We start from the raw sequence: 14676 nt of genomic DNA on the forward strand, positions 1-14676 counted from the left end.
GATTACCAGAGAGAAATGGGTGTGGGAAGAGCTAGAAGAGGGTACAGGGAAGATAAATGGTGATGAAAAGGTACTTGACTCGGTTTGATCATCACACAATATAATATACAGATGATGTATTATAGAATTATGCACCTGAAACCTATACAATTTTATTAATCAATGTCACCCCAATAAACTCAATAAAAAAGAATATAAGAATATTAGAACATGCTATATGCAAGTATTTGTTTTTAAACAGCATAAATTACGTAGAAAGTAAAATCATGAGATAGATATATAAATAGTAGAGAGATAGAAACAGAAATAGAGCAAAATATAAACTTTTCAGATTATCTTAAAGCCAGGTGCAAGGTTCTTACTAAAATTTAGAATGAGTATTTTAAATACATCTACTTTAAACATCAAAGGAAAAGCTTTCTGGTGTCAGAAGTGACTTTGGATATCATAATATTTTCCAAGTGCAAGACATTTTTTACAATAGAGCATTTACTGTCATCACATAATTTAAAATATCAGAACTTTTTATCCTACAGAACTGAAATATTATGTTTTTTTCGGATTGGTAGCCTTGGTTCATGTCCTGTTTCTGGAATAAGGTATATCTGTTGTAATCCCTTTTCCAAATGACAGTCATTTTTTTTTTTTTTTTTTTTTTTGTATTTTTCTGAAGCTGGAAACAGGGAGAGACAGTCAGACAGACTCCCGCATGCACCCAACCGGGATCCACCCGGCACGCCCACCACCAGGGAGCGAAGCTCTGCCCACCAGGGGGCGATGCTCTGCCCATCCTGGGCGTCGCTCTGTTGCGACCAGAGCCACTCCAGCGCCTGGGGCAGAGGCTAAGGAGCCATCCCCAGCGCCCGGGCCATCTTTGCTCCACTGGAGCCTTGGCTGTGGGAAGGGAAGGGAGAGACAGAGAGGAAGGAGAAGGGGAGGGGTGGAGAAGCAGATGGGCGCTTCTCCTGTGCGCCCTGGCCGGGAATCGAACCCGGGACTTCTGCACGCCAGGCCGACGCTCTACCACTGAGCCAACCGGCCAGGGCCGACAGTCCTTTTAAACAGCTGAAAATGTGCATGTTGTCTGTGTGTATGTCTCCATTTCTCCAGATTACACATCACCAATTTCTTTGTTCATTTTCCAGATGATTAAAAGTTCATCGACCTCCTTTGCAGTACATTCGGTCCTGTGCAAACCGTCCATGGTTCAGAAATGGGTTCAGATAGCCTATAATGTTTATCTATACTTTTTCTTTATATAATTAATACATAAAAAAATAATATCATGTTCTATTGCTCCAATAAATGTGTTGTGACTACATTGTTAATAATAACACTTTTTGCATCAGTAGCTAACCTAGTAATGGTACATGGATTACATGGGTTTAGGTAGATGAGTCATCGTGGACTTAATGTTTCTGCATATAGTTTGGGTATCTGCTAATCATCATCCCCCATACCTATGTCACTTATATGTCTCTTCCAGACAGGGTCTGACTGGAACAGAGCAGTGACACCAAAGTAGCTTTCATTCTGGATAGTATTTCCTACTACATTTTTAATACTTTGTTTTACTACTCTTGAACTATGGTAATCTAATTCTCCCATTTCATTTTACATTTTTACTATGTTGTTTGTTTGTTTTGTATATCTCTTAGGTTTTTCTCTCTACTAACAAATGGCCCTTTTTGGAGCCATTTTCTATGCAGTCTCAGTGGAATTATTGAAGTCACAGGTGGAATAATAGTTTATGTTTGTTTAGTCCTAATTTATCTTATCCAAATATTTATTATATCCTTAAAAGTAGAAATAAATTGTATAATAATAAAATTTGAATGCTAACATCTTATCTACTTTTTAAGTGACATGAAAAAGACAGAATTTAAAAGTTAATGATTATTATTATTTTCTAAAAACTATTAACCTTAAATTGTTTTAGGTTATAGGTAAAAAACTTAGTGTTTAAGTATTTATCATTAAAATATTATTCAAGTCTACTAACCACTCCACCTCTGGCCACACAGGAATTTCTGGACATACTTATTAGAAATAGTTCAGGGAAACCTACAAGTCAAATTATTCTCTCTAGTACTTTTTAAAATATTTTCATATTTTATAAAATTTAAAAAGTAGAAAATTCTCTTCTGGTTTTTCACATTACTTTATAATACCTGTCTTGATACTAATGAACATTTTAAAAATATGGAATAGATATAAAATGAATAATTATCTTCACTGGTTTATTTCAACATGTATTAGATAGGATATGTGTTAAAGCAGGTGTCATTGCATCTAATTTCAGTGATCTCTTTTAATATTTTTATAATTTATAATTGCAGTTGGCATTGTTGTAGTAATTTCTAATTTGATGTTAATTACACCCAAAGTTCCCTATTCCATTTGTTTTTTTACAGTAATTTTTGTCACTCCTGGTGTTTTACTTAATAATTCTTGAATTTTAACCCAAGGTGTAGTTTATAAAGCTCTGTAGTTCTAGAATCCCATCTCCTCAATTATTCAAGAGACTGATAATGGATAAAGATGTTCTTGTGAAGCAAAATCTAAGCTCTTAGCTTTTCCTTCTCTCATTTTTCACTCTTTGAAGAAAAAAATACTTCTACTTTGATGAAGAATACAAAGTATGTGACCTATAGGTCATAGTCTGTCCCACTAAGTGTCACAGTGATCCAGTATGGTAATATTCTGGTTATTATAATTTTACAAATGAGGAATGTAAAACTGCAAATTTGCTTCATATCATGCTGTTTTTAAGTAACAGAGTTGGGATTCACACTCATGCTACTCACACAAGTGTCATATCATTAGATACTTCTAAACTGCCTCTAAGTTTTAATGGATCAAAAAGTCAGGTTTAAAACTTTTTATAGTATATATAATTATAGTATAAAAACTACCAAAAAAGATTATAAATTTAAATTATTAGGATTGCATATATTTTGTCTGAAATCAAATTCTAGCTGTTTTATTTTGAAATTATTTTATTTTATTTTGCAATACATACTTACATCTATTATAAATTAATATTCAATGTTTTATATATTATCAGTATATTTAACTAAAAACACAGTGTGAATTATTTCAGTTAGCTATGCGTATTTATTACAGCAAGATTGTTTTATGGGGTAGCCTCTCTTCCAATTACATGATGACATTGAATTCTTACTTTGTCTATTGTTAAATATTTATTAATTAAAAATATGTAATATACAAATATAATAAAGTCTTTTTTCAAATGTTTTACAAGACATCACATATTTCAATCACCCAACCAATTAGATATCTTTAAAAAGTAATTGTCCAATAAAGCGGACTAAGGAGCAGAAGTAAACAAAAAAAGTTTAATAAACATACTGAAAATCTGAAGCTTGAAAATAAAAATTTTAAGGAAAAAATTGAAGTTATATTTTTTAGTTGTGTTATACTAAATGTGGATTTATGCAGTCCTGGTAACCTTAGATTTTTCCATCAATTATTTACTATTTAATTAGTTACTTTTTAATCATTACTAAGCTTGTCAATAATAATAATCATCATGGCTTTAGAGAAACACCTCTCTGTACTTGCTCTTTCTTTTTTTTTTCTAACCATTTACTCTCAAATCCACTCAAACCAGATATTATTCTCCACTGTAAAATCACTTGGCAAAGTAAGAGTGAAGTTAAATAAGTAGCAAGTCAATACTCAGTCCTCATCTTAGCAGACCTCTGGCAGCTTCTGCTATGGGTGTCTACGGCCTCTTTCTGAAAAGCTCCTTTTACAAGGCAAACAAATCACCATTTTCAGTTTGTCCTTAATTTCTGTAACTGCTCCTTCTCTTTTGCTTATTCTGCTCATCCCTAAAACCTATGTTTTACTCCATATAAATCTCCCTTTCCCTGCCTTCTTCTATATTGGCATGAAACACCAGTGTGGAATTCCCAATTTTATATCTCTAGTCAACTCAACTTTCTTAAACTCTAAAGTCACATGCCCAACTGCCTATTTTCCACCTTCCTTATTTTCCAAATAGGCTTGTCTGAAAAGAATCTCCTCTGTCTCCCCATCGGAATCCTGCCATTTTCTCAATCTCAATAAATAGAAACTCTCTTTTCTAGTTTCTGAGGCAAATCCTACTCTGCAGTTACGCAGGAACAAAACGTCGGTAATATCCTTTATACGTTTTTTTCATACCTGCCTTATCTAACCATCGACAACTGTTTAAAATGTTAATTCAATCATGACATTCTTCTGGTCAAAACTTTTCCAACAGCTTTCAACCTCATAGAGACTAAAAGGTAAATCTTTCACAATATCTGACATTGACTTATTTGCTGTTTTTGACCTACTAGCACACTGATTTCAGATCTTCCACTCTCCTTCACTCATTATCCAGCACATGAACCTCCCAGAATATTTCAAGTACACTGCTGCTTCAAATATTTGTGTTTTCTGCTCCTTCTGTTACCAGAAAAGACACATGGCTAGCCACCTTACTTCCTTCATGTCTCAGAGCACACGTCTGCTTCTGTCCTCATATAATCTTCCAGAACACACATATACAAAATAAAAAAGCAAAATAATGGCCCTGGCCGGTTGGCTCAGCGGTAGAGCGTCGGCCTGGCGTGCGGGGGACCCGGGTTCGATTCCCGGCCAGGACACATAGGAGAAGCGCCCATTTGCTTCTCCACCCCCCCCTCCTTCCTCTCTGTCTCTCTCTTCCCCTCCCGCAGCCAAGGCTCCATTGGAGCAAAGATGGCCCGGGCGCTGGGGATGGCTCCTTGGCCTCTGCCCCAGGCGCTAGAGTGGCTCTGGTCGCGGCAGAGCGACGCCCCGGAGGGGCAGAGCATTGCCCCCTGGTGGGCAGAGCGTCGCCCCTGACGGGCGTACCGGATGGATCCCGGTCGGGCGCATGCGGGAGTCTGTCTGACTGTCTCTCCTCGTTTCCAGATTCAGAAAAATACAAAAAAAAAAAAAAAAAGGCAAAATAAAACAACCACAAAACCTAACCCCCAATTTTTTTATTCCTTAACTGATTTATTTCTTCCAAAATATTCATCCCTTCAAAATATTCTAAATTTTTGTTTACTCAGTCAATGACTCTCTCTAAACTAGAAAGTCAATTTTGAAAGAGCAGACATTATTCTTTAACTTTATTCATTGCCGTATTTCTTAGATCATTCAAATAGGCACACCACATATATATGAATAAAATACTTAAAATTGATTAAAAAGTAAATATTTAACAAAACAGGAAAATATAAGATGTTAAGATTTTCATAGATAATTTATATAAATTGTATTGATATAATTTAGGAAAATATAACCAAATATAAATGAAGAGAAAATAGTAGGACAACATTATAAAGAATATCATAAAATCCAGCATGGTTCATTGGCTATACATTGGCAGTTATTGGGATTAAATGTCCTAGAAGACATACCAAAGAAAATACAGTACTAAAAATGATATTATATACTGAATCCATGAGGATAAAAGAAAACAATCTTTCTCATTCTCTATGAACAGTAATAATACTAACATAATACAATTGAAAAAAAAATTATTATTCATGATGTTAACAATTCTTTGTAGTGAGAAAAAAGAGACAGTCCCCACTCTCCACTGTGGCCCAGCCACCTCATATAATACTCTTAAACATTGTCAAGGACATAGACAGCTCATTCCTTAATTTGAATATAAGTGATTCTTGTTATGTTCCTCAATACAAATGAATAGAAAGCACCAAAATGCAAATAAGAACAAGCAATTTTATAAAAGAAAAATTAAAGACATTCTAGTATACAGATGCATGGTTGGGCTCAACGCAAAGGTAAATTTTAGAATACTTAGGTCTAACATTTTACAATGACTGAAGAGATCTTATATGGTATATAATACATATTTTATAGTATATCCTTAAAGATTTTTTTGTTAATAATTGTATAAAATTAACACATATGAATGCAAGTTGAAGAGGCTGTTTCTGAAAAAAATGTAGAAAAACTTTTCCTATATTATCTTAATTTAATATGTTCCTATATTACATTAATTTAATATCTTCATGCATTTAATTTAAACTAAATCTTATAACAGGATATATAATACTCTGTAATGTGAAACTTAAACAATTACACCAATTTTTATATGATAGTCATTTCAAAGTAAGGAAAAGAAATTTAGTGTAGTTTTGTTCCTTACCTTTTTATAGAACACAGAAATAATTCTTTAAACTACACATCAGGTATTCTTTAAAATATTCTCAAGCATCATTGTTTTTATTCTTTGAAAAGCCTCATGTAGAAAATAATATATTTCTGAAAAGGTGCATAACTTACTATTTTTTACTGTAATATATATATACACTAATTTAAATTTTATGTATATGATACATATTTCAAATGTCTTTGCAAAGATTATGCTTATCCTCATTTCTGATACAGCTAAATTACAAAAGACTGAATGCACTGTCTCTTCCCAGAAAATTATACAGAGAGAAGTTCTCTTTATTAGTATGAGCAGACATACCTCTCAAATAAATTAAACTGTAGAATCAGTCTAAAAGCAAGTTACTTTTATCTCAAGATTAAGTTTAGAGTGAAGAAGGCTCACAAGTTCACTGAAGAAATTTGTTGCAGGATTCAGTGTGTTTTCAGAGAATCTAACCATATTTTAATTACACTGCAATAGGAGATTCTGTTAATGTTCTAATTCTTAACCTCTCAATCCACCTACAGCCACAGAAAACAGCTCCTGTATTCACTGTTATTTTTTCTGCTTCAATGTCTGCACTGCATCATTGTTTCTCTGCCTCAAGGTTTTCTCTATCATTGAGGAAGCTTTTTCAGCCAATTTAGGGCGACCTAAAATGGCCTCAGGATTTATTTTTTTGGAAGTTAATCATCAATCAATGAGATCAATGAGGGACACTTTCAATCCAGTTTCCTATGTCTTAGTTACAACAATCCTGAGACATGTTCTATGTGAATCCTCAGAAAGAAGCTGGTGAAAGATAGAGTTATAATCTCACATTCTATTTTAATCTATCATCAACTGTGAAGGCAAATTACCATATCTGTGAGAATTGCTTACATGGTTCTGAGTAAAAGTCTGAGAAATTCGAAGAGCAAAGGACATTCCTTGTATCACTCAAGCCTTACATATATTGGTCTTTTAGGCTTTTATTTCCCAGCTCTTGATTTCATTCTTGATAATAATTTCTAATAAAATGACACAATGTAACCATTCACATGACTCTGTGTGTGTCTGTGAGAGAGAGATACACACACACAGAGAATAGAACTAAGTTGATGAGTTAAGGATCACTATATATTTTTTACCCATAGTTTTGGGAGTATAGCGGCTTTTATCATTCTATACAAACAGGTCATCATGAGGACAATAATGTGACAATCTGTTTTCATTTACTCAGTTGGAGTGTTCTGAAGACAGTAGAGAGGATTAAATGACCTGGAAAACTCAGTCTATGAAAAGTCTATTGAACTCATCTCTATTATTTCCACTTCTATGCATCACTGAAATCTTAGAATATGATTTGCTGTAGTGACAAATAAATACGGGGTTATTTCTCACCTTCTTTATCCCAAATAAACCTCAGAGATCCTTTAATACTTTCAATTCCACATGCTACCTTAATAGATAATAGTTGTAAAGTTAAAAGCTAGATATTCAGGATGTACTCATGGAATGTTTAATTATTTTAAGAACTTATCTATTTGAGAAACACATAGGTAGTATAAAGTATTTAGCATAAGATAGATATTGTCTGTAGGTTAAAACTATCAGATGATCAACCTAACTCTTGCAGTGTATTTACATAAAGCAGAAGAAAAGAATGAACATTTATAATTACTATAAGCAACTGCAAATCTTCAGCTTCTTCATTTTCCTGAAACCTATCTATTCTATCATATGTTCAAGCATAGCCCCCCAACTCACCTAAATCATATGTGAGCAAAAACTTTTTAATAGAAGTACTTTTTCCCCTCATCTTCAACATGTCAGGAGCACATTAGGTAAGAAAAAAAATGGTTTGAAAGTAAATATATTAACTTGCTTAATGTACTGTTAAATTAAAAAAAATAATTTAGAAAAAAATAAAATTTGCAACCATGGTAATAGACTAGAATTGACTAAGCAATTGTGATCTGGTGCACTGTGTGCAATTGTCCACCAGAGATATTTTGTGGACAATTTATCGTGTCTTCCATATATGAACTGATTACTAAAAAGCATATATAAGTGCCAATTTCTAAGTTACAATATAAGAAAATATAAATATTTTCAAAGGAAAAAGAAATGTTCTTGTGCTAAGTGAAGTATATCATTCACTAAATAACATTTTTTGAAAATTTACTAAGGCAGAACACTGTTACTAGAAACCATTTACAGTGTAATCTTTACTGCCAGTAGTCTAATTTGTTAACTCACCATATATTAGCCATAGGGATATTCTACTTCCCAATATTGACTGATTAGCCGTGAGGATGGCAAATCATTATTTAAAGATTACTTAACATGTGTACAGGCATGGTCCTCAACTAACCTTATTTATATTTAAATTCTTCCTTCTAATCATAGTCCCTATAGAAAACTAAGGAAAAACTTAAATCTGGAGGAATTATGAGTAAAATTAATTTCTCTATATAATATAAAAATTTGCCATTGAAACAATGAATATCATTATATGAATTATCATATATACTTTTTTGGTTCAGACATTCAGAACACACTATGTATAAAGCTCTATGGAAGATAAAGATTAGCATAAAATTAAAGTGCCTAACTTTAAATAGTATTGCATAAGGAAAAAAAGATTAAGAAATATTGATGTTATCAGTACTATATAGCATAATTCTTTCAATTCATACAAAAAGAAACTGAGACTTACTATAAAAAAAAGTATCTGACTGATCTTGAACATGAAAAATGGAAAAACTAGAGGAAGTACACCTGACAAATACGGTTAATACAACACTGTAATTTGAGAAGGGCAATGAAACACATATTTAGGGATAATAATTATCATGAATAAGTGAAACATAAATTTCAGTAAAAATATTGATAGCCAGCATCAGAGTCTGGTTTTGATTTTTCAAGCAAAAGTGAGCTATTAAAAGTTTTGGTACCAAGATGTTTCACCATAATCTTATTTTTTTTCTTTTTCTAAAATGCATTTACATCTGTCATTTTGTTCATCTATAGATTGTTTTTCATGTTTAAAAATATGTTTCTAAAAATAGAATGTTGAGGTAATGAGATTATTACCAATATTTTCTTCTTAATGTTTAAATTCTGCCTTTAAATTTGGGTTTAAATTTAACTGGAGTTTGTTTGTTGTTTAGCTTGGCATGCTGAGAGATCTTATTTTACTAAAATATTTTTCTTATGGATAACATATTTTACTAGAACAACTTATGGGATAGTCCATTCTTTCTCTACTAATTGGCAATCACTATCATATCACTTGTGTACAAAATTTTATAGAGATATAGAACATTTTCTGTGCTATTTTATTCCAGAGGTCTACTTCAGTAGCCCACCTTGTCCAATTAATATACTATCTTAATTATTTGTGAAATTATACAAAAACAAAACTAATTGAGAGACAGTCAAGCTCTTTTGAAATTAAATCTACTCATCAATGAATGTAATATATCTCTACATTTTTAGGCAATTTGTTAGACTTTTGCATATATTTGGGCTAAGTGTGTATTTGTCTATGTTTAGGTAAAGTTAGAAACTGCAAATTCTACAGATAACTGCCAGCAATGATTATAGCTTCCAGCACTAAGACAGATGATTCTAAGAAGAACATCTGGGGCCACTGTAGCCCGAAGGACAATGATTCTGCTTCTCTTATACCTTCAATATCCCGTGATAATCATTGATTGGCACATAATCATAAATCTTGAGAACAGTTCTTCTGAGAAATGCAGTTAGTAGGTCCCCAGGCTATCTAAGATACTGGAGAGCACAAGAATGAGGAAATAGTACTATAACCTAACAAAAAATCCACCAGAGTTTTATATAATCAATGCAGATTATGATTGGGAGTATTTTTAAATTCCATTTTCTAATAATTTATGACAGATGGACCACTTTTCCATGTTAACCTTTAACCACAACAGCACTAAAATGCAAATACTATGCGACGAAAAGGGCCATATCAATTTTTTCCCTTTCTGCACCTTCTCTCTTTTCTTCTTTCCCTCCACTTTTTTCCTTCCTCCTTCCCTCCCTTCCTTCCTTTTCTTCATTCATTTCTTTCTTACTTTTCTTCCCTTTTTTCCTTTGTCCTTTTTCTTAACATGCTCTGTCTCCCTCCCTATCTCCGTCCTTATTTCTTTTCTTCCCTTATTATCAAATACTCAATAAAGTTTGCTCTACTCAGTGGTAAAATATACAGTAATAATTTTATCATAATAGCAATCACATTAAACACCTTCCAGAAACCAAACTCTAATATATATATGTGTGTATGTGTATATACATAGATAGACAGACAGACATGTTTAATTTCAACCTCCCATCCCTTTCCAAATATTACATTACCCACTTGTTAAAAGTGAAGACAAACTGAGGTTCATAATAATTAAGCCCAGATTTCTAAAGCTAGTAAGTTTACAGCAGAGATTCAATCCTGAGTCTACCTTATTCCAAAGTCTATAATTTTTACATTTGTCAAAATTGCCTCAATATACTTAGCAAATGTGACAGTGTTTAGGGAAAAGTCTGTATATTAATCATTTGCCTTTCTATATAATAGGCTTAGTACAGAGTCTAACTGAATTTCAAACATCTGCTGTAGAGATACAGCTCCTTATACAATTTGTTAGGATAGCTTTGAAGTGTTCAGGAAGCTGAGCATTCCAACCTAAACTAAACATTTTCACTGCTGGCATGTAAGTATGATTGCACAGAAACATTCTTATATTCAGAAACTGCTCTAGGAAAATTATTCTGGCATTTGTTTTCTATGCTCAGTCTTCCCTGGCATTTAAAGGTGTAGGGAACAGCGACACAGCCTACATGCCAATATTTTCTTTGTTTCTATAAATGCTTCCCACAATAGAACTATTCAATAAGATTTATTTACTAGGTAGGCATCTTGTATGAAGTATTTTGCATTATTCAAATTACTTGAATTGTTTGTTCCAATTTTTGAATGGTGAATGCCTTTTTCATCATTCTATTAAAGGTCTATGCACTATAGCAAATAAGCACCCTGTCGTATTATCACACTAAAACCTATTACTCTTTATTGTCTATTTGCTTTGGGAAAACACAGTTTCCTTTCATATCCTTAACAACAAACTTGAGAAATACTGATTCACAACATATCTTCTATAAAAAGCTTATATTAAAGATATTCCTTGTCACCCAACATGATCCACCGCCCTCTTACACCTGTAACTGGCAGATAGAGATAAATGCCAACTAAGAAATTTATACAACTTGAAGTTACATATTGTTTTATACCAACTGACAAATTACTTAAGGTATTCTATTTTGATTCACATTCTTGGCATTTAGGTACTTTATAAAATAATTTTTTCTATAAAATATTTTAAATTTATAATAGAAAAAACACTTCAAATATAGTTAAAATTAAATAACTAATTTTACAAATGGCAAAATACAGTTGTCTGTAACAGATATCTTAAAATAATTAAGATTTTATTATTGACTATCAGTTTTAGAAAGAACTCTTCCATATCCCTTCCTAACAATTAGAAATTGTACATTCCTGTTTATTTGAACATACTACCCAGGAAGGACTATTGTGAACATTCCAAGTGGTCTAAAATTCTTGGTAATATTCATCCAAAACTATCTCCATGGAACATCCTCATTACTTTAAGTGTCAATTCAGGAAACCACATTACATACATTTAGCATTACAATATTACAACAAATAGCAGTGCTGTTAACATATACAATGTAACAATCTACCTATATGAACTATATGAAAGGATTTTTTTTCCAATTTCTATGCGATTTTCTCTCTCTCTCTCTCTCTCCCCCTCCCTCCCTCCCTCTCTTCTTTTTGAAGTTGGAAGAAGGGAGAGAGTGAGACAAACTCCTGCATGCACCCTGGCCTGGACCCATCCTGCAGGTCCAATCTGGGGCCGATGCCCAAATCAAGATTGGGGTTTTACTTTCAGTGCCTGAGGCCACTGGCTGTGAGATGGGAGAGGAACAGAAGGGGAAGAGGCAGAAAAAGAGAAGTAGATGGTTACTTCTCATGTATGTCCTGACCTGGAATCGAACGTGTGAAGTCCACATATTGGGCCCACACTCTATCCACTGAGTTAACCGGCCAGAGCCTCTATGCAATTTTCAAGACCATTAAGTATCAAAATTAAATTTTCCATTTTTTAAATTGAAAGAACATGCCACTCTACTTTTTTTCAGCTGTAGTTGCATATATTGATATTAAGGATTAAAGAATGTTTTTTGTTTCTTGTGTTTTTTTTTCCATAAAGTGATGGAAATTCTGTCAATTCTGAAATTCTGTACATCTAGAGCCACTAAGGCTCTTCTCTAATGGAACAAGGTCCTTTCTCTTGGAACTGAGCCAATACCTACTGGATAAAGGTGTGTGTAAGTTACTAAGTGAAACATTTTATTCTCAGAGGCTGAACTAAGGACCCCTTTTAATATACGTTGCCTTTTACTATGGACAAATTTAGTTGAGTGTGTCAAGATGGAACTGTCAGTTTCTGCCCTGAGTGTTTTAAGTGGTTGTGGTAAAAGATTAGGTACAAGTGTATGAATGCAATGGGGTTTTATTTAAAGTGACACTGTAAATCCACTCCCATCAGATTCATCAATTCTAATTCACTTATGTCTTTTTGGAGTGCTCAGCCTGTGTCACTTGTTTCAATTGCTTCCTGTTTTAACAATGTGCTTTCCAATTAGGTGGGCAGAACAAAAACAAGAGTGACATGACGAAATTGAACTATGCTCTGCCAAACCTGCTCCTGTAGGCTCCCTGTAGTGTTCAATAAGCTCTACATCCTCAACTTGAAACTTAGATTTATTAATAGGTTGAAAAAGGGCTCCTCTCAAAAATTAATTAGAATTCTGTTGAACAACTTGAATTTAATATAATTTAGCTGGTAATTGATAGACTGTACCAGTTCACAGGTGGCTAAGACATTCATTCCATTCTGTTTCCATCTGCTGATACATCTAACATAAATTTAAATTGCATATCCATCTGGAAGTAAGCATTATATCCAAAATCCTCTTACCTACAGCTGCTATGGTATGTTCAGTTGTCTTTCTTTGAAAATGTCACAAGAACCATAAATAAACGCTTTCTACATAGGTGTCTACATATAATCTACCTTTGATATTCACAGATATTGAAGAAGTAGCAAGTTAATATACAATTTGTTTTGCTAAGATGCTCTATTGATTAAGATATAAGAACAAAATGTTTATATAGAGAATATATATATGATATCTTCTAAGGTATGTATTCATAATTTTTAGACAGAACACACATGATTGTTTTAATTTTATTTTGTAAATATAACCTATTCTCAGATAATTTTTGTAACAAACAGAACTATGATGGCAAAATTGGGCTAAAAAAGTCTGTCTGATATTAGAATGTGGCAACAGACTAATTTATTAGGAACTCAACTCTTTTCCGTGGTTTGAAGATGCACTATCAGAGGATTTCCACCCACTTCCTTATCTTTTCTCTTCAGTTGTTTATTCTTTCGTAAAATTTATGGTTATTTTTTCTATTATATTAATTTAGGGATACCTGGTGCGATTAGGGTTTTCAATAAAAATTACAAACTGGTATGGCTTAATGTAATGAGTGAAAGATACTTATAGATTTTCTGCAGTGACTTCCAGGATCTGAGCATGCCTAGTACAAAGTAAAATCACACAGGTTGAACTCTTGACTCTTCTACTCTCCTATAGAACTGCTTTCACATTCTGATTTATTCATATTCCTTCTTTAATTCTAATTTTCAAGCCAACAAAAGTGAAAGCATAGAATACGCTGAGGGAAATATTTCCCAATATTTTGAATCAATTACCTTGAATCAGCCTGAGAAATTAAAGGGCAGATAGATATATGGCAGCCTTGGCTCTGAGTGTGATATTGTCAATATTTTAAAAATAATTAAAAAACAAATATAATTATATAGCCAAAATTAATTGACATCCTTAGTTGATTATCTAAAATACAACATAAATATTTAGGTAACTAGCATACTATGGTTTTAATTTAAGATAATCTGTTAATGCCCATTTAATCATGAATATTACACATGTCAAATTATATATTCTAAAATACTTTAATTAAGTCATTTGAAATGACTATTATGAAGTTACACAGTGGTCACTTTTACTGAAAATAGATGCTATTTTTAATGATTGTGGTTGTTGTGTAAGCTTTAAAGAATGGGGAACAGCTGAGTAAAGACCATAAAAGTCAAATTAATTTGAGACATTATCTATTAAGGTGGGAATGACTTGGTCTTTTATTGACCATGACTTTCTGCTTATACAATGTAAGCATTGTCTTCAAACTCAAGATATCAAAAACCATGAAACCTGTCCTGGCCAGTTGGCTCAGTGGTAGAGCATTGGCCCAGCCTGTGGAAGTCCTGGGTTTGATTCTCAGT

The 14676-nt window shown here is 32.9% G+C and overlaps 1 protein-coding gene across 2 annotated transcripts in view; it reads right to left on the bottom strand.

Moving 5' to 3' along the window:
• CNTN5 (contactin 5) overlaps positions 1 to 14676 on the bottom strand; it is a 1332234-nt gene that overhangs the window by 992797 nt on the left and 324761 nt on the right. The window lies entirely within an intron of this gene.

This window comes from Saccopteryx bilineata, chromosome 1 (genome assembly GCF_036850765.1).
Source record: "Saccopteryx bilineata isolate mSacBil1 chromosome 1, mSacBil1_pri_phased_curated, whole genome shotgun sequence".
In the NCBI taxonomy this organism is placed as follows: Eukaryota; Metazoa; Chordata; class Mammalia; order Chiroptera; family Emballonuridae; genus Saccopteryx; species Saccopteryx bilineata.